Source organism: Armigeres subalbatus, chromosome 2, assembly GCF_024139115.2.
Source record: "Armigeres subalbatus isolate Guangzhou_Male chromosome 2, GZ_Asu_2, whole genome shotgun sequence".
NCBI lineage: Eukaryota > Metazoa > Arthropoda > Insecta > Diptera > Culicidae > Armigeres > Armigeres subalbatus.
In genome coordinates this window covers 101966300-101988972 of record NC_085140.1, presented here as the reverse complement: position 1 = coordinate 101988972, position 22673 = coordinate 101966300, and the positions used below count along the sequence as shown (strand labels likewise).

General features: G+C 39.4%; 1 protein-coding gene across 6 annotated transcripts in view; it reads left to right on the top strand.

Moving 5' to 3' along the window:
* Window positions 1-22673, top strand: part of LOC134210527 (zinc transporter foi) — an 84589-nt gene that overhangs the window by 28647 nt on the left and 33269 nt on the right. Inside the window, exon 1 of one of the 6 annotated variants that reach the window (XM_062686570.1) lies at window positions 15616-15766. The exons of the other annotated variants lie outside the window; for them this stretch is intronic. The gene's annotated coding sequence lies outside the window, so the exon portion shown is untranslated. Of the gene's footprint in view, window positions 1-15615; window positions 15767-22673 lie in introns of those variants that run through there. 6 annotated transcript variants of the gene reach the window in all.

The following is a 22673-nucleotide window of genomic DNA, read 5'->3' as shown; positions in this document are numbered from 1 at the left end:
CGTTTGGAAACCAAAATCGATTCCGGGCGAAAATTGAACAAACAGATTCCAAGTAAATCCGATAAATATGATTCCGGATGGAATCCGAATGAATATTTGAATTCAATTCAATTCAATTCCGATTGAACTAGAAAACCGATTCAAAATGGATGGAATCTGATGGATTATGAAACCTATTCCGAATGGAATTTGAAATCAATTACGAATGGAATCCGAAACCGATTCAGGATGGATTCTGATTCCATCGATACTGAATCCGACGAAATCTGGTATCGATTTCGATTGGAACTCGAAACCGATTCCGAGTGGAATCTAAAATCGATGGAGTGTAAAATCGATTTTGGATGAAATTCTATTATTGATGGAATTTGAAACCAATTCCAGGTGAAATTCGAGATCGTTTTCAGATGGAATACAAAACTGATTTCGGATGGAATTCGAAATCGAACCCGAAACCAATTCTGATGGAATCCGATACTGATTTCAATTGGAATCTGAAGCCGATTTTGAATTCAATTCTAAACTGATTCCGTGTGGAAACCGAAAACGATTCTTGATGAAATTAGAAACCGATTCCGGATGAAATCCGGTAAAAAAAACTCGGCCGGGATCAAAAAACCGATTCTGGAAGGAATCCGAAATCGTTTTCAGATGGAATCCGATGTTGATTCCGGATGGATCCAAATCGATTCCGATTGGAATCCGAAACCGATTTCGAATTGGGTTTTTAAAACCGATCCTAAATGGAATCCTAAATCTTTCCCAAACGGAATTCGGAACCAATTCCAGACAGAATTTCAATCCGATACTGAGTGGAATCTAAAACGAATACCAGTTGGAAACCAAAATAGATTCCCGACGGAAATCGAAACCGATCCCGAATGGAATCCGAAACAGATTCAAAGTAAATCCGATACCGATTGCGTATGGTATTTGAAACCGATTCCGGATTGAATCTGAAAACGGTTTCATTTAAAATTCCAAACAGATTCAAGATGGAATCCGAAATCGATTCGAGATGGAATCCGAAATCGATCCGAAATAGAAACTGAAACTGATTCCGGATGGAATCCGAAAACGATTCCGAATGGAGTCCAAATCCTATGCCAGATGGAATCCGAAACATATTCCGAAAGGAATATGAAATGAATTCCGAATGGAGTTCGAAACCAACTACAGAAAGTGAAATCGATTCCCGATGGAATCCGAAACCTAATACGGATGATATTTGAATCAGACTCCGGAATAGAATCCAAGACAGATTTCGGATAGAATCTAAAACAAATTCCGAATAGTAATTGAGATCGATTTCGGATGATTCTAATTAAAATCCGACTTTAATCCGGTGGAAGGTTATCCGTGAAAAAGTCCGAATAGTCCAGTATGGCATCCGAGAAAATGCATGGAGTAGAGCAGCTCCAATGAAGTCTATTTCAAATTTGAACTCAGTTCCTGTGGAAATTTTACGAAAATCAATTTCTGAATACCTACTTTTAATAATCATTACTATCACAATAAGGAAGTCTCATTTGGCACCTGTTTGAAATCTGCGTGTAGAATTTCCTGTTCCCAAATGAAACACGGCAGCCACTAGAGTGAGTCTTTTGTTTGCCTACCATTAGTTTCCCATTAGGGAAAAAATATGTTCGAGACATGCAAACCAAACTGCGATCAAGTGTACTTCTGAAGTGCGGTCGACGTCACCCACATGGGACGCTGCTTCCTACCTCCAATTCGGTGACATATTTGATTCAAATTTGGAAGCTCAATATTTCCTAAACCTATTTTAAATCTAAACCAAAAGCTTTCATGACTCGTTAGATCGCAATAGTTTCGCAGTGAATTCCGGCGCCAGTTTGCTCGTGAATCGGAACTAATTGAATCCATCTGGTCTACAACAATAATGTTAGAACTCAATCAAAGCGCATGTCATGGAGGGCGCCGGGCTAATTTTCCCTCTACGACATATCCAAGCTAATGACGTTGTTGTTACATGTTTGTTAGAAATGTAATGACTGTAATATGTATAATAGAAAACGCCGTCCAATCAAAACTTCTCATTTATATTCGTGTAATCCTCAACGTTATAGTTTCATAAACTTCTGAGGCGTTCTTCACACACAACCAGACCGTGTGGAAGATGGCTTGTTTTCGATTGGATGGATTAACATTTTTGAATAATTCTTATCGCTTTGATGAAAAATCCACCATCCAGTTCAATAAACAGCTGGAACAGGTTGAACGGGTGGACCAAACGCCCTTTTCTGCTAAATAATCTGTTTCGGAAATTTTAATTCCGAAGAAACCAACAGATAAACATTATGGAATCATTAGTGAATTTGTTGGTCGCCTTCCGGGAGGATCCTCTCTCTATCGGCCCGTTTCCTATTGTCGTAGATTGATTATCGAAACACCTCCGCGCTTGAGGGGGATTGACAAGTGCACCCCACGGCAGAAAAAAAAATCCGACTCGATAATCTGCGCCACTTTAACCTGTTGTCGTCGTCGTCGTTCGGTCATCGATCGATCGTCGAGTGCCATTCAACAGCAGAGAGGTTTGGATTTGAATTGTTGGCATACCTTGACTAATAAGGGAATGCTTCGAATCGCGATACGTAATGGGAATTGAAACGGTCGTTGGATTCGTCGCGGCGTGGCGTGGAGGCGGCGATTGCACCTACCCACTTCCTACTATGTACTGTTTGATTTGATTTCGATTATAAATTTATTTTACTACGCATCAGGGAAAAGAACTACACGTCGAGTCGAGCTTCAACCAACTTTTGGAATAGTTGTGGCTCCCGGGGATCCGAGTACGGAAACAACCAACTTTAAATTTTTCAGATGTTTTTATGCTTTATGCATTGAGTTTGAAAGTTCAGCACACTCGTTATCGAATTACCCTCCGGATAATGGAACGATAGTTTTTACTGATGCCATTTTCCTACACTTTTTCGAACGTACAAACTTTCTCATTTCCGAACGAACCACACTCAGCTGTTTTTAGCTCGGTGCTATCTAAACGGCTAATCTAATGCAACGCCGTTATCGGTTTTCCGTGTGGAATTATGAGTAGACTGATGAGAAAATTCTCCAACAGTGCCGCCGGATGGAAATGTGGGAAAAGTTTAATTGTAATGGAGGCTACGTATTCCTTTTTGATTCTATATATGGAATGTGGGGGCAACATTCATGATCTTATTCGACACGAACTGATTGTCCTAAATAAACCTACAAAGCGAGGGTTCAATAAAGTCAATAAAAAACATGAAGCCCAAATTGTACCTTGACGACAGTCTATCAATAGCTGAAGTTTAAATTTCCTATATCGATGACGCGACGACCGTCTCGTCGCAAATCTATGCTACTCGCTTACTAATCAATTGTCAATTAAGCGATCGTCCGACCTCAAACCAATGATACCGATTTTGGCGGCGTTCTAACCATAGAGCAATACCGGCAGAATGGATAAAAACCATGGTCAAAACTTTTTCGAGATGTCCAAAATTATGATTTTCAATTTAAGAAATTCTAGTTAATCAAAGAGATGTTTGCACAAACTCTTCTCATGGCATATGAAAACATTTCACTGAACAATATCTAAAAAGAATTTTGACCTCCATTCCGCGAGACTAGTCTCATTGTGCACTGGTTCCGCCGTTTGTCTAACATTTCCCACACATGACCGATGGCGCGCCGCTGCCGGTGCGCGCCCGGCAATTCACATGGGATGAACCCGGGCTGAAACGGATTGTTCAATCTACTACAATTAATTTGGCCGTAATTGCCCCGTCCGGTGACCCCGGGCGGCGAGAGTCCTTTTATTAGATTGCACTGTGCATTCGGGATCCACTTTGACTTAGGCGGCTGTTCGGTTGGAGACACACAAACCCGGACCGCAGACTCTCTGCAATGAACCGGCCAATGAACGACTCGGAGGAGCTCGTTCGATAACGGTCATTCAATCAGTTGCCATTTAAAAAGCGAGACAATAAGAAGCGAATCGGCGTTTAAAGCGCCATTCAAAGCGAAAACGGGGTGCTTACTCGTATGAATGACGCTCTACGGTTTACCTCACCACCGAACGAGCAGAGTACCGATGGAGACAACGCAAGCGTTTCGGCTTTATTTTGACCAATTGGAAGCGAATTTGTGTATGCAATGCGCGTATTACGTTCAAGAGAAGTACGCACCGCATTGTTTGTGTACAGTTTATTGAGTCCAATATTAAGGTACAAGAGGAACTTGCAGAGGTAGACAATTTGGAGAAATTCAAAGAAAAATAACAATGCTGGTGTTACTTAAGACGCACTTCTCGTTTCAACCGCACTAAAACGTACTCCATACTCCATTTTCAAGTAAATGGCAAACTATAGTATGGGTTCCGATTCAAAGTAATTGTATTCGTGGGAACGATGTGGACCATGTCTTGTTCAAAATGAATTTTCACCTAAAATGGTGAAATGTTTAATTCAAAATGCTAATACATATGTATTGTCTTTTGCATTGTGATTGTGAAAGACATCGTATATTAGTGAGAGGGTTTTTAAGGTCCTACCTTAGTATCATCGATGCATTTATGATGGTTCCATCAGTATATCAAGCCTTCAATTTATATTCCATCGTGCTTTATGAAGATTAGTTTATTGAGATGGGCTTGGACAAGGTTAGGAGTTGCGGATTTTTTAAATTAATTGTCCATGCCTGTTCGGTCACATTGAGAGTTGATGTAAAGTCAATGTCAACTTCTCTTCACGAACAGAACACGATAGCCGGGTGGTGTCGGCAGACAGTTATCTGACTGAAAATAACGCTACGGATTGCCTGTTCCAGTGGTAAAAGTCCACCATACAGGTGACCCCTAATTTTCGGTGTGACGCGGCTTTATGCTTACCGTGCCTACGAATGAATAGTTAGGGGGGTCCAAAAAGAACCTAACCGCTAACGGAGCCTGTGAAGCACCAGGGCACCCTTCACAATATTGAGCCCTTACTGCGCTAATCGGAGCTATAGAGTAGTCGACTTTTTGCTTCTCCGAATCGGTTACTCTTATTGAATCGCAACTTGAGGTTAAATAAGGGTGGGATTATGAGTATGTTTTTATTTAGTTTTTCAACAAACTGTGGTTCGTCTTTGACGTTCTTGATAAGATACCAATTTGGTTTCATCGTTGCTGATCATCGCTACATTTACTTTGTTGATCATTTGAATGTTACTTCGCAGACCTTGCGTTTTAGAAATCCTCGTTCAACAAACTGGGATCTTTATACAGAGTTGCTCTCTACCAAATTTCATGAATGGATATCTATGGATATTCTATAGAAACTCCTACTGACTTGGATGTTGCAGTTGATACTACAACGTTGCACATCGTTGAAGCTTTCGAAAAAGCTTGCCCTTTGCGTTCTGTAAAAACCTCAAGAGGAATCCCTTGATGGAATTCCGATTTGGCTAAGCTCAGGAAGCAGTGTAAAGTTCTGTCCAGTTAGAATCCTGGAATCTTTTATTGTATTGCAGCGACACGGAAAATGACCGCTGTAAGAATTATTTTACAGCGGTATGACTACCTAGGCGCCCACTTTCTGTGGTATAAATTTCATGGTGTTTCGTGCAGCGAGTCAAAAATTATTCCAGATGGAAGCCGAGAGGAGAGAAAAAATTCTGCACACCCCCGTTGATAATCCTGCTCATCGACGGTGGAACCTACGTCAAAATGGATTTAGGACAGCTTCCTGGCCAAAAATTCTGCATGGCGACGGCACGAGGAGTTGTTCCTGCGAGATTAAGTTTGCTTTTATGGACAAATTTGCCAAAAAACTGATGATTTGGCGAGGGATATGCAGCTGCAGAGCAAAGACCAAAGTGTTCGTGACGAATAAGACGATGGACTCTAAGCCAGAGGTTCCCAAACTTTGGGATATGCGACCCACCTAGCAGAATCCCATATTGCTTGCGACCCACCAGGTACCAAATGCATTGATTTTGTGAAATTAGATAAAAATGAGTTCGCGTTAGATTGAACAAATCATAATAAATTGCTTTTCATCCCATCGTTGTATTTGTCAATTTTTTAGATTGGATGTGGATTGGATTTGGATGGGATTTGAATTAGATTTGGGTTGGATTTGGATTGGATTCGAAATTTATTCAGATTGGATTTGAATTGGATTTCGATTTAATTAGGATTGGATTCGAATTAGATTTGGATTGGATTTGAATTAGATTTGAATTGGAATTTAAATAGATTTGGATTTGATTTAGATTGGACTCGAATTGGATTAGGATTGGTTTTGGATTGGGTCGGGGCTTAGATTTAAATTGTATAGGAATTCTTTCTACTTGCCCAAATATCGTATAACAAAAAAAAGGCCGTTGACCTCGTCAGGTTTGTTGTTCTTTTATCATCCAATCATTACTTAGATCCTAATTCAAAATATGGAATAGATTTGTGGGACAAAATAGTAACAAAATTATGAATTAAGATTTGTCTTTCGCGACCCACCACTGAACAGCTCACGACCCCCCTGGGGGTCGCGACCCACAGTTTGGGAACCTCTGCTCTAAGCTGTACAAGGAAGAATGACTCAAAAACCGCGTACTAAGTTTCATGAAGGGCCATGAAGGTCCCGTGAAGTTTTGGCCAGATTTGGCGAGTTGCCACTACAGCCGGGAAGTCATCCAGTTGTACAGCGATAATAATGTAGATTTCAACAATAAAAACATAATCCACCCAACTACCCGCAGTTCCGGCCCATCGAGACATTTTGGGCAATAATGAAGCGGAAGCTTAATAAAAGTGGATAAACAGCTCGGGACGCGACTCAGATGACCAAAATGTGGAACAAATGTGCCAAGGAAGTTGTCTCCGGAGGTGTGCACTGCAGCGTTTGATGATAGGAATAAGGAAGGAAGTGCAAATTGTCACTAGAAAACTAGAAATGATTTGCATTTTTATTTTTTCCTCAAAGTACAGTAAATTACCTTTGTTTTGATGTATTAACCTTATTTGTATGTCAATCCGTTACCTAGATACAGATTTTTTATTATTCAGGATTCTAAATGGACATAGCCTTAGAAAGAGTTGGAACAGACGCCATTCAGCAGGGGCGGATTCTTTCAAGTTGGCTCGCAAAGCTTACAAGAAGGCTCTACGATCTGCTGAACGATCCGGCTGGAAAAACCTTTGTGCAAATGTTTCCAATTTGAGTGAAGCCAGTCGATTGAATAAAATTCTTGCGAGATCATAGGATTTCCAAGTTAGCGAAATTCGCAAGCCAAATGGCGACTACACTTCTTCTGATGAAGAATCGTTAGAGCACTTATTTGATACGCACTTCCCTGGATGTGTCGATATAACATTTTCGGATGTTCCTGATGTCTTTTCATGTAGCTATGGATCTTGGGCTCGAGCACGTAGAATCATAACTACTGAATCGATTCAATGGGCACTTAACAGTTTTACTAATATCCAGGGGAAGATGGGATTTATCCCGTTCTACTGCAGAGAGGTTTTGAGCATATCACTGTAAAGTTTATCCCAAAAGAAGGACGTGCTTCGTTTGAAGAAGCAAAGAGTTTAAGACCCAACAGTCTGACCTCATTTTGTCCGAAATGCTTAGAACGTATTATTGATCATCGCATTCGTGATGACTGTTTGGCAAACATGCCTCTTCATATTAATCAACTTGCTTACCAATCCGGAAAGTCCACCGTGACTCTTCTACACAAGGCTGTCTTCGATATCGAGAAAGCATTCGCTCAAAAGCAATCTTGCTTGGGTGCTTTCTTAGATATTGAAGTTGAAATTTGGTGTCGCCAATACGGCCTTTCGATTAATCCGAATAAAACATCTATTGTTCTGTTCACGGAAAAACGTAACCGTAATGCTATTCGTCCATTACATCTTTTTGGTTCTGAAATCAATGTGACTGATCAGGTAAAGTATGTGGATCTAATTTTTGATTCAAAGCTTTCCTAGACTCCTAAAATTGAGTTCAACTACTAACTAATTTTACCGACTAACCTTCGGTAAAAGTTGTGGTCTTAAACCCAAATATATCAAAAGGATTTACACAACAGTTGTACGACCAATTTTGGCTTATGGATGTCCTGTGTGGTGGCAAAAGGGGGAAGTAAGGACAATTCAGTCTAAATTAGGCCATCTTCGAAGGACTCCTTCGTCAACTCCCACGGCTGCTCTCGAAGTTCTCTTCGACGTGGCCCCACTACACATACATCTCAAACAAGAAGCATTTTCTTGTACTTACCGACTATGGGTACTCGGTTTTATGGAAGAGAATCTTGTAAACCGCAGTTCAACACACACTTCGTTGTTACCGCTTATGGTTAATTCGGGCAAAATTTTCCTTGGTCCAAGGTACCTCACAAACGTTAGTTATTTTTCCTTATAGGACATTTTCAACACAATTCCCCTCGCGGGATGAGTGGACATCTGACTATTTGGAGAGAAGTATGTCGGACAGCATTGTTTGTTACAATGACGGCTCCCTCCTCAAAGGTAGAGCAGGCGCAGGTGTCTATTCGCGTGAGCTGAGATTGGAACAGTCACACTCACTGGGTAAACACTGCACTGTCTTTCAAGCGGAAATATTTGCCGTCATGTGTGGAGTGCAATTTGCACTGCGGCAACGCATTATGTCAAAAGTAATATACTTCTGTTCAGATAGCCAAGCAGCTATTAAATCTCTCGCTTCGGCCAACTCAAGTTCGAAGTTAGTAATCGCATGTCGAACTCAAATTAAGGAACTTGAATTCAGTTAATACTTTTCACATTATATGGGTACCTGGCTGATGAGTTAACTCGTAATGGAGCATCACATGACTTTATTGGTCCTGAGCCAGCTATTCCAATATCCAAGTGTTGGGTGAAGTTTTTGATCAACTCTTGGGCTGTCATTCAGCACAAATGGCATTGGAGTAGTCTGGACTCATGTCGTCAAACAAAATTGTACATCCGGGAGCCATCTCCGGTAGTAGCAAGCTTTTAAGCTAATCGGTCTAAACAGAATTGCAGTGTCTTAGTCAAGGCCTTGACAGGTCACTGCCAAGACATGGCAAATATTCAACGCGTTGAATCATCTGTTTGTTATGAATTCGATTATGGAACCTTTTATCATCTGATATGTAACTGCCCAGTCTATGTGTAATTGCGCTTCCAAATATTTGGTAAACACTTACTTAGTGAATTTGACTTCAGAAACCTGAACCTTCAGAGTATTTTGTTCTTTATAACCCGTTGTGGTAAGGAGCTATAAGATTTTGTACGCTTATGCGTTGTATGCCCTCTTCAAGGGCCCTTTTCCAAACTTTCCCCTTGTTCTCCCATCCACATTCCTTTCCTTTTTGTCCACATCCCTTTCCGTCAGGTGTGTGATGAAAAAGGCTGTGAAGGCGATGGCACAAATCTCCCAAATTGAGGTGAACGTGCCCCTGGACCCGACGTTCTGGTACCTGAAGGCCTGAAAGCCTAAACTCCAGGGAGTTCTTGGAAGCCCTAGAACATGTGATAATAACATATCCAATTTGGGTCTTTGGATTGCTATGATTATGTATCGTATTTAAAATTGTCCAAAGATCAATGAATTAAGTGAAAAACTAGTAATTTAAGCAGAAATTCTTTTTATGTCATATTCTTTTTACGTCCACTCAATAAGTGCCGTAACAAAGTGTTAAATGTACACCAAAGCGTCGTCAATGGCAACTGAGTCTCTTGTATATCCATTGATTGATTTTTAGGGCCATTCCTTTGCTTCGTCGGATTCCCGAACACTATAAATCCGGCTAGAGATTTCTGCCAAGGATTGGTTGTCGTTTATGTTGTTCAAAAAATTAGATCCTGATTTCTCTTTGGTCTCTCGTATTACTTGGCGGCATTGTTTGCGTGCTTCATTATAGGTAATCTTCGATATTACGTACACTTTGAAAATAATTTTAATTTGGATTATTTTTCCGAATTAATTTAGTAAATTGTCATGATCATTCATGTAGGGAATGACAACATCTTATGGAGTCTAATTTTATGACCTAGAGAATTTATTGACTTACTGTTTTCTCCAATTAACACGATACTTAACGTATTTTAATATAGTACATTGGAAAATATTGTATGTTCTATGTCGAACGAATGGCTAGTCAATATCGGGCAAAAGTTCTGTCAAAGTCAGAACTAATGTCGGGTTGCTTTCAGGTCTAAGTCAGCCAATGTCGAGTATGGTATTGGTATTCTAGATCCAAGCTTGAAATGTGTCCCGGATTTTTTTAAAATTAATCCTGGAAGAAATTTCTGGAGGAGATCCTGAAAGAATTTCTGGAGGATTTTGTGGAGGAAATGTAGAGACTAGAAATTTCTAAATGATTTTCGGGGGGAATTTCCGAATTAATTCTTGAAAACAAAATCCATCTGAATTCATAAAAGAAATTTGAAAAAAAAACTAAAGGAATTTTCGGAACGAGTTCGTGAAAGAATTTCTAAAGGATTTTATTTAAATATAATTGGATTTTTGAAGAAATTGAACAAGGAATTTTTGAAGGAGTTCCTGAACGCTTTTTTGAATCAATTCCTAAAGGAATCAAGGGAAAACTTTCAAATAGAATTGCTGTAGAAATACCCATCAGAATTGTTTCGGAAATTCCTTCAGGAACTCCTCCGAGAATTCCTTCTAAAATTGTTCCAGAAATTTCTTCGAATATAGCCCAAGGTTTCTTTTTTGTAAATTTCTCCAGTAATTCATGGCGCTTAAAACTAGGCATAAGAATCAGGACATATGGAAGAAATACTTGTGTCCCATCCCCAGAAGTTAGATCAGCAAGGAGTGACAATAATCTTCTTAGCAATGTCACTTCCAACGTTACCTTTTCACATACCCCCTAAACATGAAACGGTTGGTACGGCTGTCCCCGTTTCTTCCTTTTGTCTATTCAAAACTTTTTCGAAAATTCGAAAATTTCTTTGAAATTTCATTCAGAAATCAGTTCAATACTTTCACAACGAATTCCTCCGGGAGTTTCTTTTGGAAAACCTTCGGTAATTTAGGAATATAAATATTTACAGGAATTCCTTTCAAAGTTCTTGAACAAAATTCAAGGAAACTCCTGAAGAAGTTTGAACGAATTTCTGAAGGAATTTCGAAGGAAAACCTGAAGCAATTTCCAACATTCTTAAATTTCTCCAAGAATTCCATTGGGCATTGCTTTAAGACTCCTTTTCTCCAGGGATTCCTTTGAAATAACTTTGGAAATAAATATAAAACTTCCTTTTTGAATTCCTTATTCAAAAATTAAAAAAAGGAATTTTAAGAATTACTTCCGAGTTTACCTCATGAATTCCTTTGGAACTCAGAGCTATCTCCTGTAATTCTTTACATCATTCATTAAGAAATACATTCACGAATTCCTTTAGAAATTTCTTCGGAAATACCTTCCAAAATTCATTTAGAAATACCTACGGAAAATATTTTGGGAATTCCTTCGAAAATTCCTTTGGGAATTCATTCGTAAATTCCTTTAGGAGCTCCTTCGGATTTTTTTTCCAGGTTTGACAATTGGCGTAGGAGTTTCTTCAAAAACTGGTTTAGAATTTTTTTCGTATTTTTCAATAATTCATCTAGGAGTTCCTTAGGAAATTCCTCTGGGATTTTTTTAGAATTACTTTTTGAAATTATTTCAAGAATTCTTGAAAAAATCCTCCAAGAATTCCTTCAGAACATTCTCCAGCAAATCTTTCTCAACTTCCTCCAGGTGATCCATTAAGGAATTACTCAGGACAAATTTCAGTAATTCATCAGAAAAAGTCAGATTAATAGGGTAAAATGCACTACTTCCCATTATTTCCAGTCCACGAAACCGGTCCCAAACGATTTATCTGACGTTTTCCCTTCGGAAACACATTTGGTGGTGAACTAAAACCAACGGCGGGAAAAGACTAAGTCTAAGCTAAGCCAACTCCGGAACGGAATGACCGATTGCGCCAATTTTCAATAGGTAACAACCTGAGACGAGACTTGCAAAGACGCTGCTTCTTTTTTTCTGTTTTGACAGTTGTTCTTTTTTCATCACAGCTGCATCATAGTTGACCATAGATTTTACACTGTAAAACCGAATTCGAATCGTAATCCTCCTGGGTTTACGGAATTCCTTTGAGCTTTGAACGAAATTCTTTTGGGCTTTCGAAAGGAATCCTTTTGGACTTCCGAACAAAATCGTTTGGGGATTCTGAACGGAATTCTTTTGGACTACTGAACGAAATCCTTTAGAGTTTCGGAAAGAATGCTTTGGAACTTCCGCATGGAGCCTTCTAGGCTTCTAAACGGAATCTTTTTCTGTTTCTGGGCAGGGGATTCCGCATAGAATCCTTTTGGGATTCCGAACGAAGGATTTTGTTCGGAAGTGCAAGAGGAATCTGTTCCAAAATCCTAGAAAAGTTCCTTTCGAAACCAAAACGAGTTCCGTTTGGAAGACCAGAAGATCTCCGTTCTTAAATCCAGTCCGTCTCGTTCTTTGAGTTTCCGAACGGAATTATTTGAGTTTCCGAAAGAAATCCTTTTATGCTTCTGAAGGGAATTCTCTTGGGCTACCGAACCGACTTCTTTAGGGCTTCAGGATGGAATTTTTGAACTTCCGAACGGAATCTTGTTCGGCTACCGAACAAAATTATTTTAAACTTTTGAGCGGAGTCCTTTTAGACTTTCGAAAGGAATACTTTTGGACTTCCGAGTGGAGTCATCTTGGCTTTTGAATGGAACCTTTTTCTACTTATGTACAAGGGATACCGAACAGATTCCTTTTGGGACTCCGAACGGAATCCTTCTGGGATTTCATTCGGAAGCCCAAAAAGATTCCGATTTGTTCGGGAGCGCAAAAGGATTCGATTTGAAAGTCTGAAAGAGTTCCGTTCGGTAGCCCAAAAGGGCTACGTTTGGAAGACTAGAAGTTTCTCTGTTCAAAAACCCAAGAGAAGTCTGTTCCGTTCTTTGAGTTTTCGAACGAAAATATTAGGGGAAGTTGGGTAGACTTGATCCCCGGGGAGACTTGGTCACCCCCTGTTTTATCGAGAACTAAAGTAGTTTTGTTCTAGCGTATTTTTTAGTATAGATCCTCTAGACAAATGACCTTTATGTGGTGAATTATTTTTTGGATTGACAACCTTATTTGTTCTGCAGGGCGGTTTGTATGTTTTGACCTTCCTAAAGATTTTTTTTATTGGCCACGCAAAATTTGAATAACTTTTCATAACAATCACCAATTGCTTTCGTTTTTTCACAGCACAAAGCCATAGATGTGCTTAATGATTTGTACTGATAAAAATGTCAACATTCCATCAAAGTTTTAGGATATTTGCATTTGAAGTTATTGCCTCAATATGGGGACATTTGATCCCCCATTAGTCACCACATAAAAATTTGTAGAAAAAATTCAAAAAAATATAAATCTGTTCTCAGGCTTCTATTTTTTTTGTAGATATGACAGATTTGATAAAAGGTTGGCAGGAAAAATTATTTATTGCATAGATATCGTAGAAACCCGGGCAGAAGCCATGAACAGAATATCTAAACATGATATGGTTTTGATTGATATAAGAGATAAAAGAACTGGCAACAATATCAAAAAATTTGCACCGAAATATCATTTAAACATCAAGATATGCTATGGATAAGAACAAACGAATCATTTCAATTTTTATCGTCAATTTTCAAAAATTCTCTTCGTATTCTCTAAATCCTCTTACAGGTATACTTGAAATCTCATTTTTATTTTCAAAATAATTGATTTTCAAATATATTCTTTCAAATCGTCTACGGAGAGTCAGCAAATCGTCTTCCACTGAAAACCTTGCTTGCTGACAATCTCTTCTTGTTCAATCTGCACTTTTCTGTCAAAATTCTACAAAACGTAAATACGTGAATATCGTTTCCGTTTGTGGATTTTGGATAAAAAAAAAAACATAACCCCGTTGCGTCTGTATGACCGCTAATGAATCATTGAACAAGTTTAATAGATAAGCTACACTCCAATAAACTTCTACCGAACTATCTACATCCTATGCCCAACCAAATTACGATCTAACCAATCAAACATCATCCATTCAAGCGCGATTAGACGCGGCGAAAATTACGCTGACTATAGAATCAATAAAATCATCGCTGCCACTATCGCATTTCGCTAAATAACCGCACAGCAGCTAACTCAACAATTATCCAACCGTTCTCCGTTTCGAGCACTACTGGCACGGGGTTTGTTGTTGAGTCTTCGATTAAACAAATTCTAGCTCTCTCATTCTCGACACACAGTCCACAAGTCATTTCAATCCCCGTATAAATAGCCCTACGGCGGGGGGAGTATTCATGTTACAACATGATTTACATTAACCCACGCATTCGATGGTTGGGCGACCACGACCGACCGACCGGCGCGGGTGTAGGTTAGTGTTACAGCAGGCATAAACAAACGACCTTGCGTGCAGGCTGATGGACGTTGGCAAGTGTCGCGAGTCCCATAATTCGGTATTAGTTCGCTGATTTTCGCCTAGCGTCAGCGAATTTCGTTTGCCACAGACAAACGCATCACGCACTTGCGTTCAATCGGTATGCAAGTTGCACGCAAAATTTAGTGCAAGGTTTGTTCGGTTGTCTGTGGGGGCGCCACCGGAGAAGCCAATAAACATGTGATGGAATAAAAACTTTGACGTTGTTGAAAATTATTTACAATAGTTGGAGCTCAGCTGACACGGTGAAACGAATCTTATCAGCAAAGCTGCTCGTTTCGAGTGTTCATACTATTGGTGTTTCAGGTGACGGGACCGGTTTCGTCAAGTGGGTTGTGCGTGTAATTACTTTATTACTGATAAGCGCTTTTGACCCACAGCCATTGAATGCATGGAATGAAGACTTTTGAATGAAAAAAATAACGCTTAGTAATTGTCCTGTGGGTGATGTATTCATTATTGCTCATTGCACATTTATTAGGCAACGAGCATCGCCATAATTCAGTATAAAATTTCAGTAGTGAATTGATGTTTCAAGCGAGGCTTTCCTTAATCACTTTCGAATAAGAAGTTTTTCAAATTGAGTGTATGAATTGATTATTGTATGAAAATTGATCATTAATACCTTGCTTTATAATGTTGATTTTTTTTAGCAAGGGAAATGTGCACATTTTGAAATCACATACATTAAAATATAGGTCAACCTCAATCTAAGAAATAAAAAATTGTAATTTAGGGGTTTTAATTTCCGATATTTTTCTTATGACCAACATTCAGTGATAAGTTCTAGAATCGTCTTTGTACATGAGTGTGCAAAGCAAACTTCCGCTTAGTCAATGTGATTCATTTCCACCCAGCACCTGGTTGAAGAAGCATGCCACCACCGATGACGATAATGATGATGATGGCGATGACGATGTACTACCAACTAATTTTAGTATGCTGCCTCAGCGTTGCTGCACGCGCGCATAGATCGTAGATACACACTATCAGGCTGTCAGATAATAGGCCTGGTTTCAATCCAACAACTGCGCATTTGTGTGAGAGACTCGTTAACGGCGAGGTATTTAACCGGCATACGGCTGGTGTGTGTGCTTCAGTAATAGTTTTGGTGAGTGTACGGAAAGACTAGCGGCGAGCGGCGACACACAGTTCGTTCGTTATTTGGAACTTTGCACAAGTGGTTCTCTTTATTCCCGTTTCCTACGGCGTGAGTTGACAGAGTGATTCAGCCACCAGAAGATCGGCTTGCGGTGGATCTCGTGGGTACGTTCGGACATGGTTTCTCAGAGTGATTCGAGTGAAAATAATCACGGTTTGGGTGCACGTTGCATTAGGTTCCACATTTGCGGTGTTCATGTAATGAATCCAATCTAATCAAACTGGTTGTTTTTAACGACAAATTCAATCGGCGACCTACTCCCATAGTCTTTCAGGATTTTTTTGGTGATTGAGTGATGGTGAAATCGAAGTTCAAATTTGCGTGAAGATTATTCACATTGTTATCGAGTTGAGTATGTTAATGATACTGGAACTAATGGGAAAGTTAACTTTAAGTTCTATCACAGTCTCAGGCATATGTAACTTTGATAAGAGTTTTCATAATTGTGACAAATATTACAAATATTTTCGTGCAAAATAATGTCTGGCTGATTTTACGGTGCGCTTTGATATCGATAAAAAATGTGCCATGATGAATTTAGGAGATATCGACCAATCGTATAATTTAATATCAGTGTACTAAAGAATTTTATTTAATGTCAGAGTGTCGAACCAAGTAACTCGGCGTTTATTTTGATAATATGTAATTGCATTGATTATTCAAACAATAAAATGACATATAGTCAGTCAGTATTGACCTTCATCCACTTATTCTGTTGTCATTGAAAATTGTTACCGTGTGCAAGAAAGTTATGATCGTTGATCATTGAACGGTTGAAAGTTTTTCAATGTTTAAGCATCCATATACAATCAAATTTACCGAATTTTTTGATAAAACAAGAAAATTCATGTTTCTACGAGTGTGTTAGGGTTCAAGAATCCGTCATCAGTATCGTAATCATCATTACTTTTGGGGCTTGTTTTTTGCAGTATACTTATTTCTGCGACTTTTTGTGCAAATATAGAATTGGCTTTAGAAGCTGGTCGTCGATATGTGCTAGTTGAATCAAAGTGTACTGTCTAAGTGAGCCCAAGATCCTTTATGGGGTCGCTTCGCATAAGCTTTGATTGGTTTAGTGAATAGTTAAATCTGATCGGTAAGTGAGCACGGAAAAAAGTGATGATTTCACATTTGGTTGTGTTTAGACCAAGTCTAGACCAACATTTGAAAAAGCGTAACAGCCAAAATTTATTATTTCCGATTCGTTATGTCCATACACAGCTATATAGGGGAACGGTTAGGCACTTCATCTCATAGCTCCCATTTCCATCCCATCGAAAACAAAGCAATGAAAAGGAATTTGAATTGTTTTATTTTTATTTTTGTGATTTTTTAGCAGTGAGCACGCATGTTAGCAAAAAGAAGCGACAAGATTGGTGCTGTATTTCTCTGTTTTGCGATGAGATGAATATATGTTCAGTGAGATGGAAAATGGAACAGTTCCCCTACATATACAAAGAATGGCTGTTACGTCCTTTTCAAAAGTTGGTCTAGAAGTACACATTGTCAAATTTCAGAACAGACTTACAGGAAGATTTGAGAACGCGATACGGTTTCAGGTCATCATTCATGAATCCGATTTTACATTGATTGGTGGCAGATCACAAACTTTGTTGATAAATAAAACAAAAAATAGAGGTGGCTCCTTCGTGGGACGCCCGACGGAATCTCAATTCATCCGGATGGCATTCCGGATCTTAACGGAGGCTTTCTTAAAGAGCTCAAGCAAACATTCTGCATGATAGTTAAGGGCGCCAAACAAAGGACTTAAAAACCACTATGGTGCAAATGGTTCGTGAGACGTTCACTCAAAAAAGCAATACAGGTGTTTCTTAATAGGTATCAAGTACGGAGTTTTACCTAGGATGAAGAATCATTTACAAAGCAATTGTTTATGCTAGAAAATCAAAAATCATGGTTTGGGTTTATAAGCCGTAATCATACACCTGTGTTCAGAATAATAGCAGCGGAAGCCGTTTTTCATACAAAATGGTCAACTTTGACAAGCTGTAACTTTGCACCCCGATGACCGATTGAGCTGAAATTTTGGCAGTGAACTACAAATATGATGAATTTTACACATACTAAGTATTATTATTTTCGAATGACGCGTTCAAAAATTACGCACTAGGTCAAATTGTTCAAAATAATAGCAGTTTGTTTTGGAAATATCAATAAAACAATTGATTGGAATGTTATTAATTTGAATTCAGGTGCTGCGAGACACTAAGTTTATAATTTAAAAAATATAAATTGTTGAATTTGACATTTGAATTGGCCAATATAACAAAAATAAAAACTGCTATTTTTTTTAACAATTTAACCTAGTGCGTAATTTTTGAACGCGTCATTCAAAAACATTGGTACGTAGTATGTGTAAAATTCATCATATTTGTAGTTCACTGCCAAAATTTCAGCTCAATCGGTCATCGGGGTACAAAGTTACAACTTGTCAAAGTTGACCATTTTGTATGAAAAACGGCTTCCGCTGCTATTATTCTGAACACAGGTGTATGTTATGCGAATATTCTGCATAAGGCCGATACAAATATTTAAAAACTATTCTGTCTCCTCCCCCTCGGATTTTTTTTTGCCTAAAAATAATATTTTGAAGGGGCAACAAAATAAAATTCGGATAATTTTCAGAATTTCCAAAACATTTTTTGATTTTTGTTTTATTTTTTTATTTTTTTTATTATCCCCAACCCTTGACCTTCCGGAGACCAATAGGACATAATGTTAATTAAATATATGTAACGTTAATTAAATATATGTAATTAAATAATGTACTAATAAAAATCTTTTTTTTTAGGTTTCTCGTTGATTTGAGAAACAAAAGGAGTGTAATTATCACCCAGCACAATCACATTCACCCAGTAAATGACAAAAATGCATCACGCGTTTAAGGTGGTTATACAACGAAGCCGCAAATCGGCCATCTTGGAAATCACGTACTTTTTCTAATGATTTTTCAAGAGCACGAATTGAGAGAACCACAACGCCCATGGGGGATGAAACATCCGTAGATCTGCTTACTTATGCTAAACAATCGACTTTAATTTCAGCATTGTACAAAAATTATTATGCTAGATTTTGATAATAGGAGTAGAAGGAGTGTGGTGAATTTGAAATTTATCACATGGTTTTATTGTATAATCACCTGAAATGGGCCACTCGCATTCATGCGGTAACACACGAACTGAGCCTGTCAGAGCGACTTGTGTTAGGTTGAATGGGTAATTGAATGGTTGGTGCTGGAATGATTTTTTGGCTGCCCTACAGTCGCTCTCAAGACGGCGGCGATGAGATTGACCGGAGATTATGCTGAGATCCATGTTTTTCACTTCATTGACTTTGACATATTTCAACCATGCCTCAAATGCTAACAAACGATGCACTTTTTCTAGGCTTTTTTTTATACATATCTGAATTGAAGAAATTAAAAAAGGTGAAAATATGTTTGAAAGGGATTCGCGCAAAGCAGTGGCGTAGCCAGAAAATTGGTTTTGGGGGAGGGGTTTCTGATTTTTTTAAACTTCTTCTAAAATTGTTGGCTCTTGGGGTGGAAGGAGGTGTTATGTCCAACCCCCCCTATGGCACAAAGTGTCGCTGTCTTGGGAAATATTAAAAAAAATGAGTTCTTCTTATCTCATGTACGATTTTAGCGTAAGTCAAATGCCCACAGAATCATCCGTGTGGGCAATATGTATACTAGAGTGGGGCACAGTTGTATGGAAAAACGCAAACTTCGTCCGATCAAGTGAGATCAAGGTTTTTCTGAATCGTTTTGGGACCCCAATCGACTGTGCAAAATATGGGGTCGATTGGTTGCGACCTAGCATGACGCATCGCGTTTTAAATTTACATGGAGATTAGTATGGGAAAACGTACTTTTTTACATTTTTGCTATTAGCGGCTTCAATTTATCATCAATCACGTGACTAAATACGTTAGCATATAGTCTGGAAGATGCCGAAAGACTTTGCCGAATAAGGTACATAGCTGGAAGGTCTAAAAAAAATGTTATTACGTTTCGAAAATTGATTGTTCAAACCATATGCAAGAAATCAATGTTTCTGCCAGCACTACCGGACGACCTACGGATATCGAAGGGCAAATCCCATCTTCCTTCTTGTCGGATTTTTTTCTTTGTGAAATGATTCCGGATTGCTCCCATTAGCTCTAAAGCCCTATAAGATCAATTATTTTGAAATCAAGACAAAATTTTCAAAACGACTTATCTGCTTTTGTAAACAAAGATTCAATCGACGATTTGACGAATCTGATAGTTCTCCCACGCAAAACAACACCACCAATAGGTAGGTGAAGGTTTCCGCAGTGCCGAGAAGAAGAACGTGGTCGATTTGTGATTCTGTCTGCAGTGATGATCTCCAGGTGTACCGATACGGAAGGCTGTGTTGGAAGTAGGTGCTGCGAATGGCCATATTCTTGGAGGCGGCGAAATCACTTAGTCGTAGGCCGTTTTCATTCGTCAGCCGGTGAGCGCTGAACTTCCCAATAGTCGGTCTAAACTCCTCCTCTTGGCCAACCTGAGCGTTTAAATCTCCTTTGATGATTTTGACGTCGTGGCTTGGTCAGCTGTTCTCACGTTCCAGCTGCGCGTAGAATGCGTCCTTATCATCATCAATGCTTCCGGAGTGTGGGCTATGGACGTTGTTTATGCTGAAGTTGAAGAACCGGCCTTTGATCCTCAACCTGCACATTCTTTCATTGATCGGCCACCACCCAATCACGCGCCTTTGCTTATCGCCCATCACTATGAAAGCTGTTCTCAGCTCGTGTGTGTTGCCGCAGCTCTGGTCTTCTTCTTCTTCTTCTTCTTACTGGCATTACATCCCCGCACTGGGACAGAGCCGCCTCGCAGCTTAGTGTTTATTAAGCACTTCCACAGTTATTAACTGCGAGGTTTCTAAGCCAAGTTACCATTTCTGCATTTGTATATCATGAGGCTAACACGATGATACTTTTATGCCCAGGGAAGTCGAGACAATTTCCACTTCGAAAATTGCCTAGACCGGCACCGGGAATCGAACCCAGCCACCCTCAGCATGGTCTTGCTTTGTAGCCGCGCGTCTTACCGCACGGCTAAGGAGGGCCGCAGCTCTGGTAGATGGTATGATTACCTCTAAACGTTCGCACCATTGATCCCTTCCAACAAACCTCCTGCAGCGCTACGATGCCGAATCCACGGTCTTTGAGCACATCGGCGAGTATGCGTGTGCTCCCGATGAAGTTGAGAGATTTGCAGTTCCACGAACCGAGTTTCCAACCGCTAGTCCCTTTTCGTCGCAGTGGTCTTCGCCGATGGTTCCGGTCCGTACTCTCTTGTTGATTGTTCGTTGCGTATGTTTTTTAAAGGCTGGCTTGCAGGGCCTGACACCAAACCCCCTAAATTTCCGGAGGACCATTCCTCCTTATTCCCGGTGGACCATGGTGCACAGTTTTACTTAGAGTCCCTCGCTGGCACTCGGACGATGATCAGAAGCCCTAACATGGAGAACAGACGCAGTTGTGAGCCGATCCTGACATGAAGAACAGACGCTCAGTAAGATTTGCACCTCCGAAGAGGAACAAAAAATCCCCACCACCCCCTTCCCCTGTCAGCATACGACCATAGTTCCCACCGGAGTTGGTTACCCGGTTTTCCCTGAGGTTGCTCGTATCCCGGCCAGCACCATGGGGAGGTAGGGATAGGAGTTGATGGGTAAGAGTCTAAGGACCGCGAGATGGGTTCTATTTTATTCCTTCAGGTACGCGAAATTTTACCCAGCATTTGCCGTTTTAGGTTTTATATTTTGAATGTCAATTTACTGCAATTTTAAATTTTCCAATAGTTAAATTTTCAATTGCACGAGGTTCAAAATTTTTCAAGACTGAAATGTTTAGTTTCTTTACATTTTTTTTAAATTTGTGTGTATGTATGTATGTGTGTGTGTAAAGATATGAGGCATACTTTTGGGTACTTAGCATCATCCGATTTGCTTGCAACAAGTTGCATTAGATATAAAATCCAGCCCCATTGTTTGCTATTAAAAATTTACCCAATTCTCCATTTTTATAATTCGCGAGAAAGGCACCACCAACGCTAGGTGGATTAATCTGGGGTTTTGAATTAAATCTATATAATAAAAAAGAGTTGAGATTTCCTTCCTGACGATTTAACTCGCGAACGGGTTGACCGATTTGCAAGATTTTTGTGATCCGCAAGGTTTGTATATACAAAAAGTTGCTGAATTTAACGGGGAAATATAAAAAATAATAGAATATAATTTTGGGCCAGCTGTTGAGGATAACAAAATAAATGCACGGAAATTGATCTAGAGTGCGGTGCTGCAAATAGATCATTGTGACATTTGCAACACCCGGGCAAAGCTGGGTTTCTTTCGCTAGTTTTTCATATTTTTTATTTTTGAACTATAAAATCTTCCAATATTTAAGTGACGGGCTTGGTGGTCATATGGCTGCCACTTCTGCTTGATACGCAGGAGGTCGTGGGTTCAATCCCAGGCCCGTTCCATTCCTTCTACTCCATATATTTCTCATGTTCTAGTAATAGCTAGAACTGGAAATGGGCCTGCATACCGTTTTCATCTTCTATCCTATACCTACAAACTTGACTAGTTTTAGCAGGTAACTGTTAGAATAAGGTAGCAGTCAAAACGATTAATGCAAGAGAGGGCGTTTTTCAATGGTAGTAAAATCGAAATTTCATCACTATATAACTACTAATCAATGCAATCTAAATGCAGGAGATAATCTTTTCACCTCATATTTTTTTTTGTCTTTATTATCGAGACTTTCAGCCCAAGGCTGGCTCGTCTCGTGCCTCATACTTCATTCCTTAGGGGCCGTACACATATTACGTAAGCACTTATTGGGGGAGGGGGGGGTCGGTCAATATCTTACGCTCCATATAAATAAAAAATCTTATATATGAAAAAAATCTGGTGGGGGGTCGAAAAACCCAGAAAAATTGCTTGCGTAATAAGT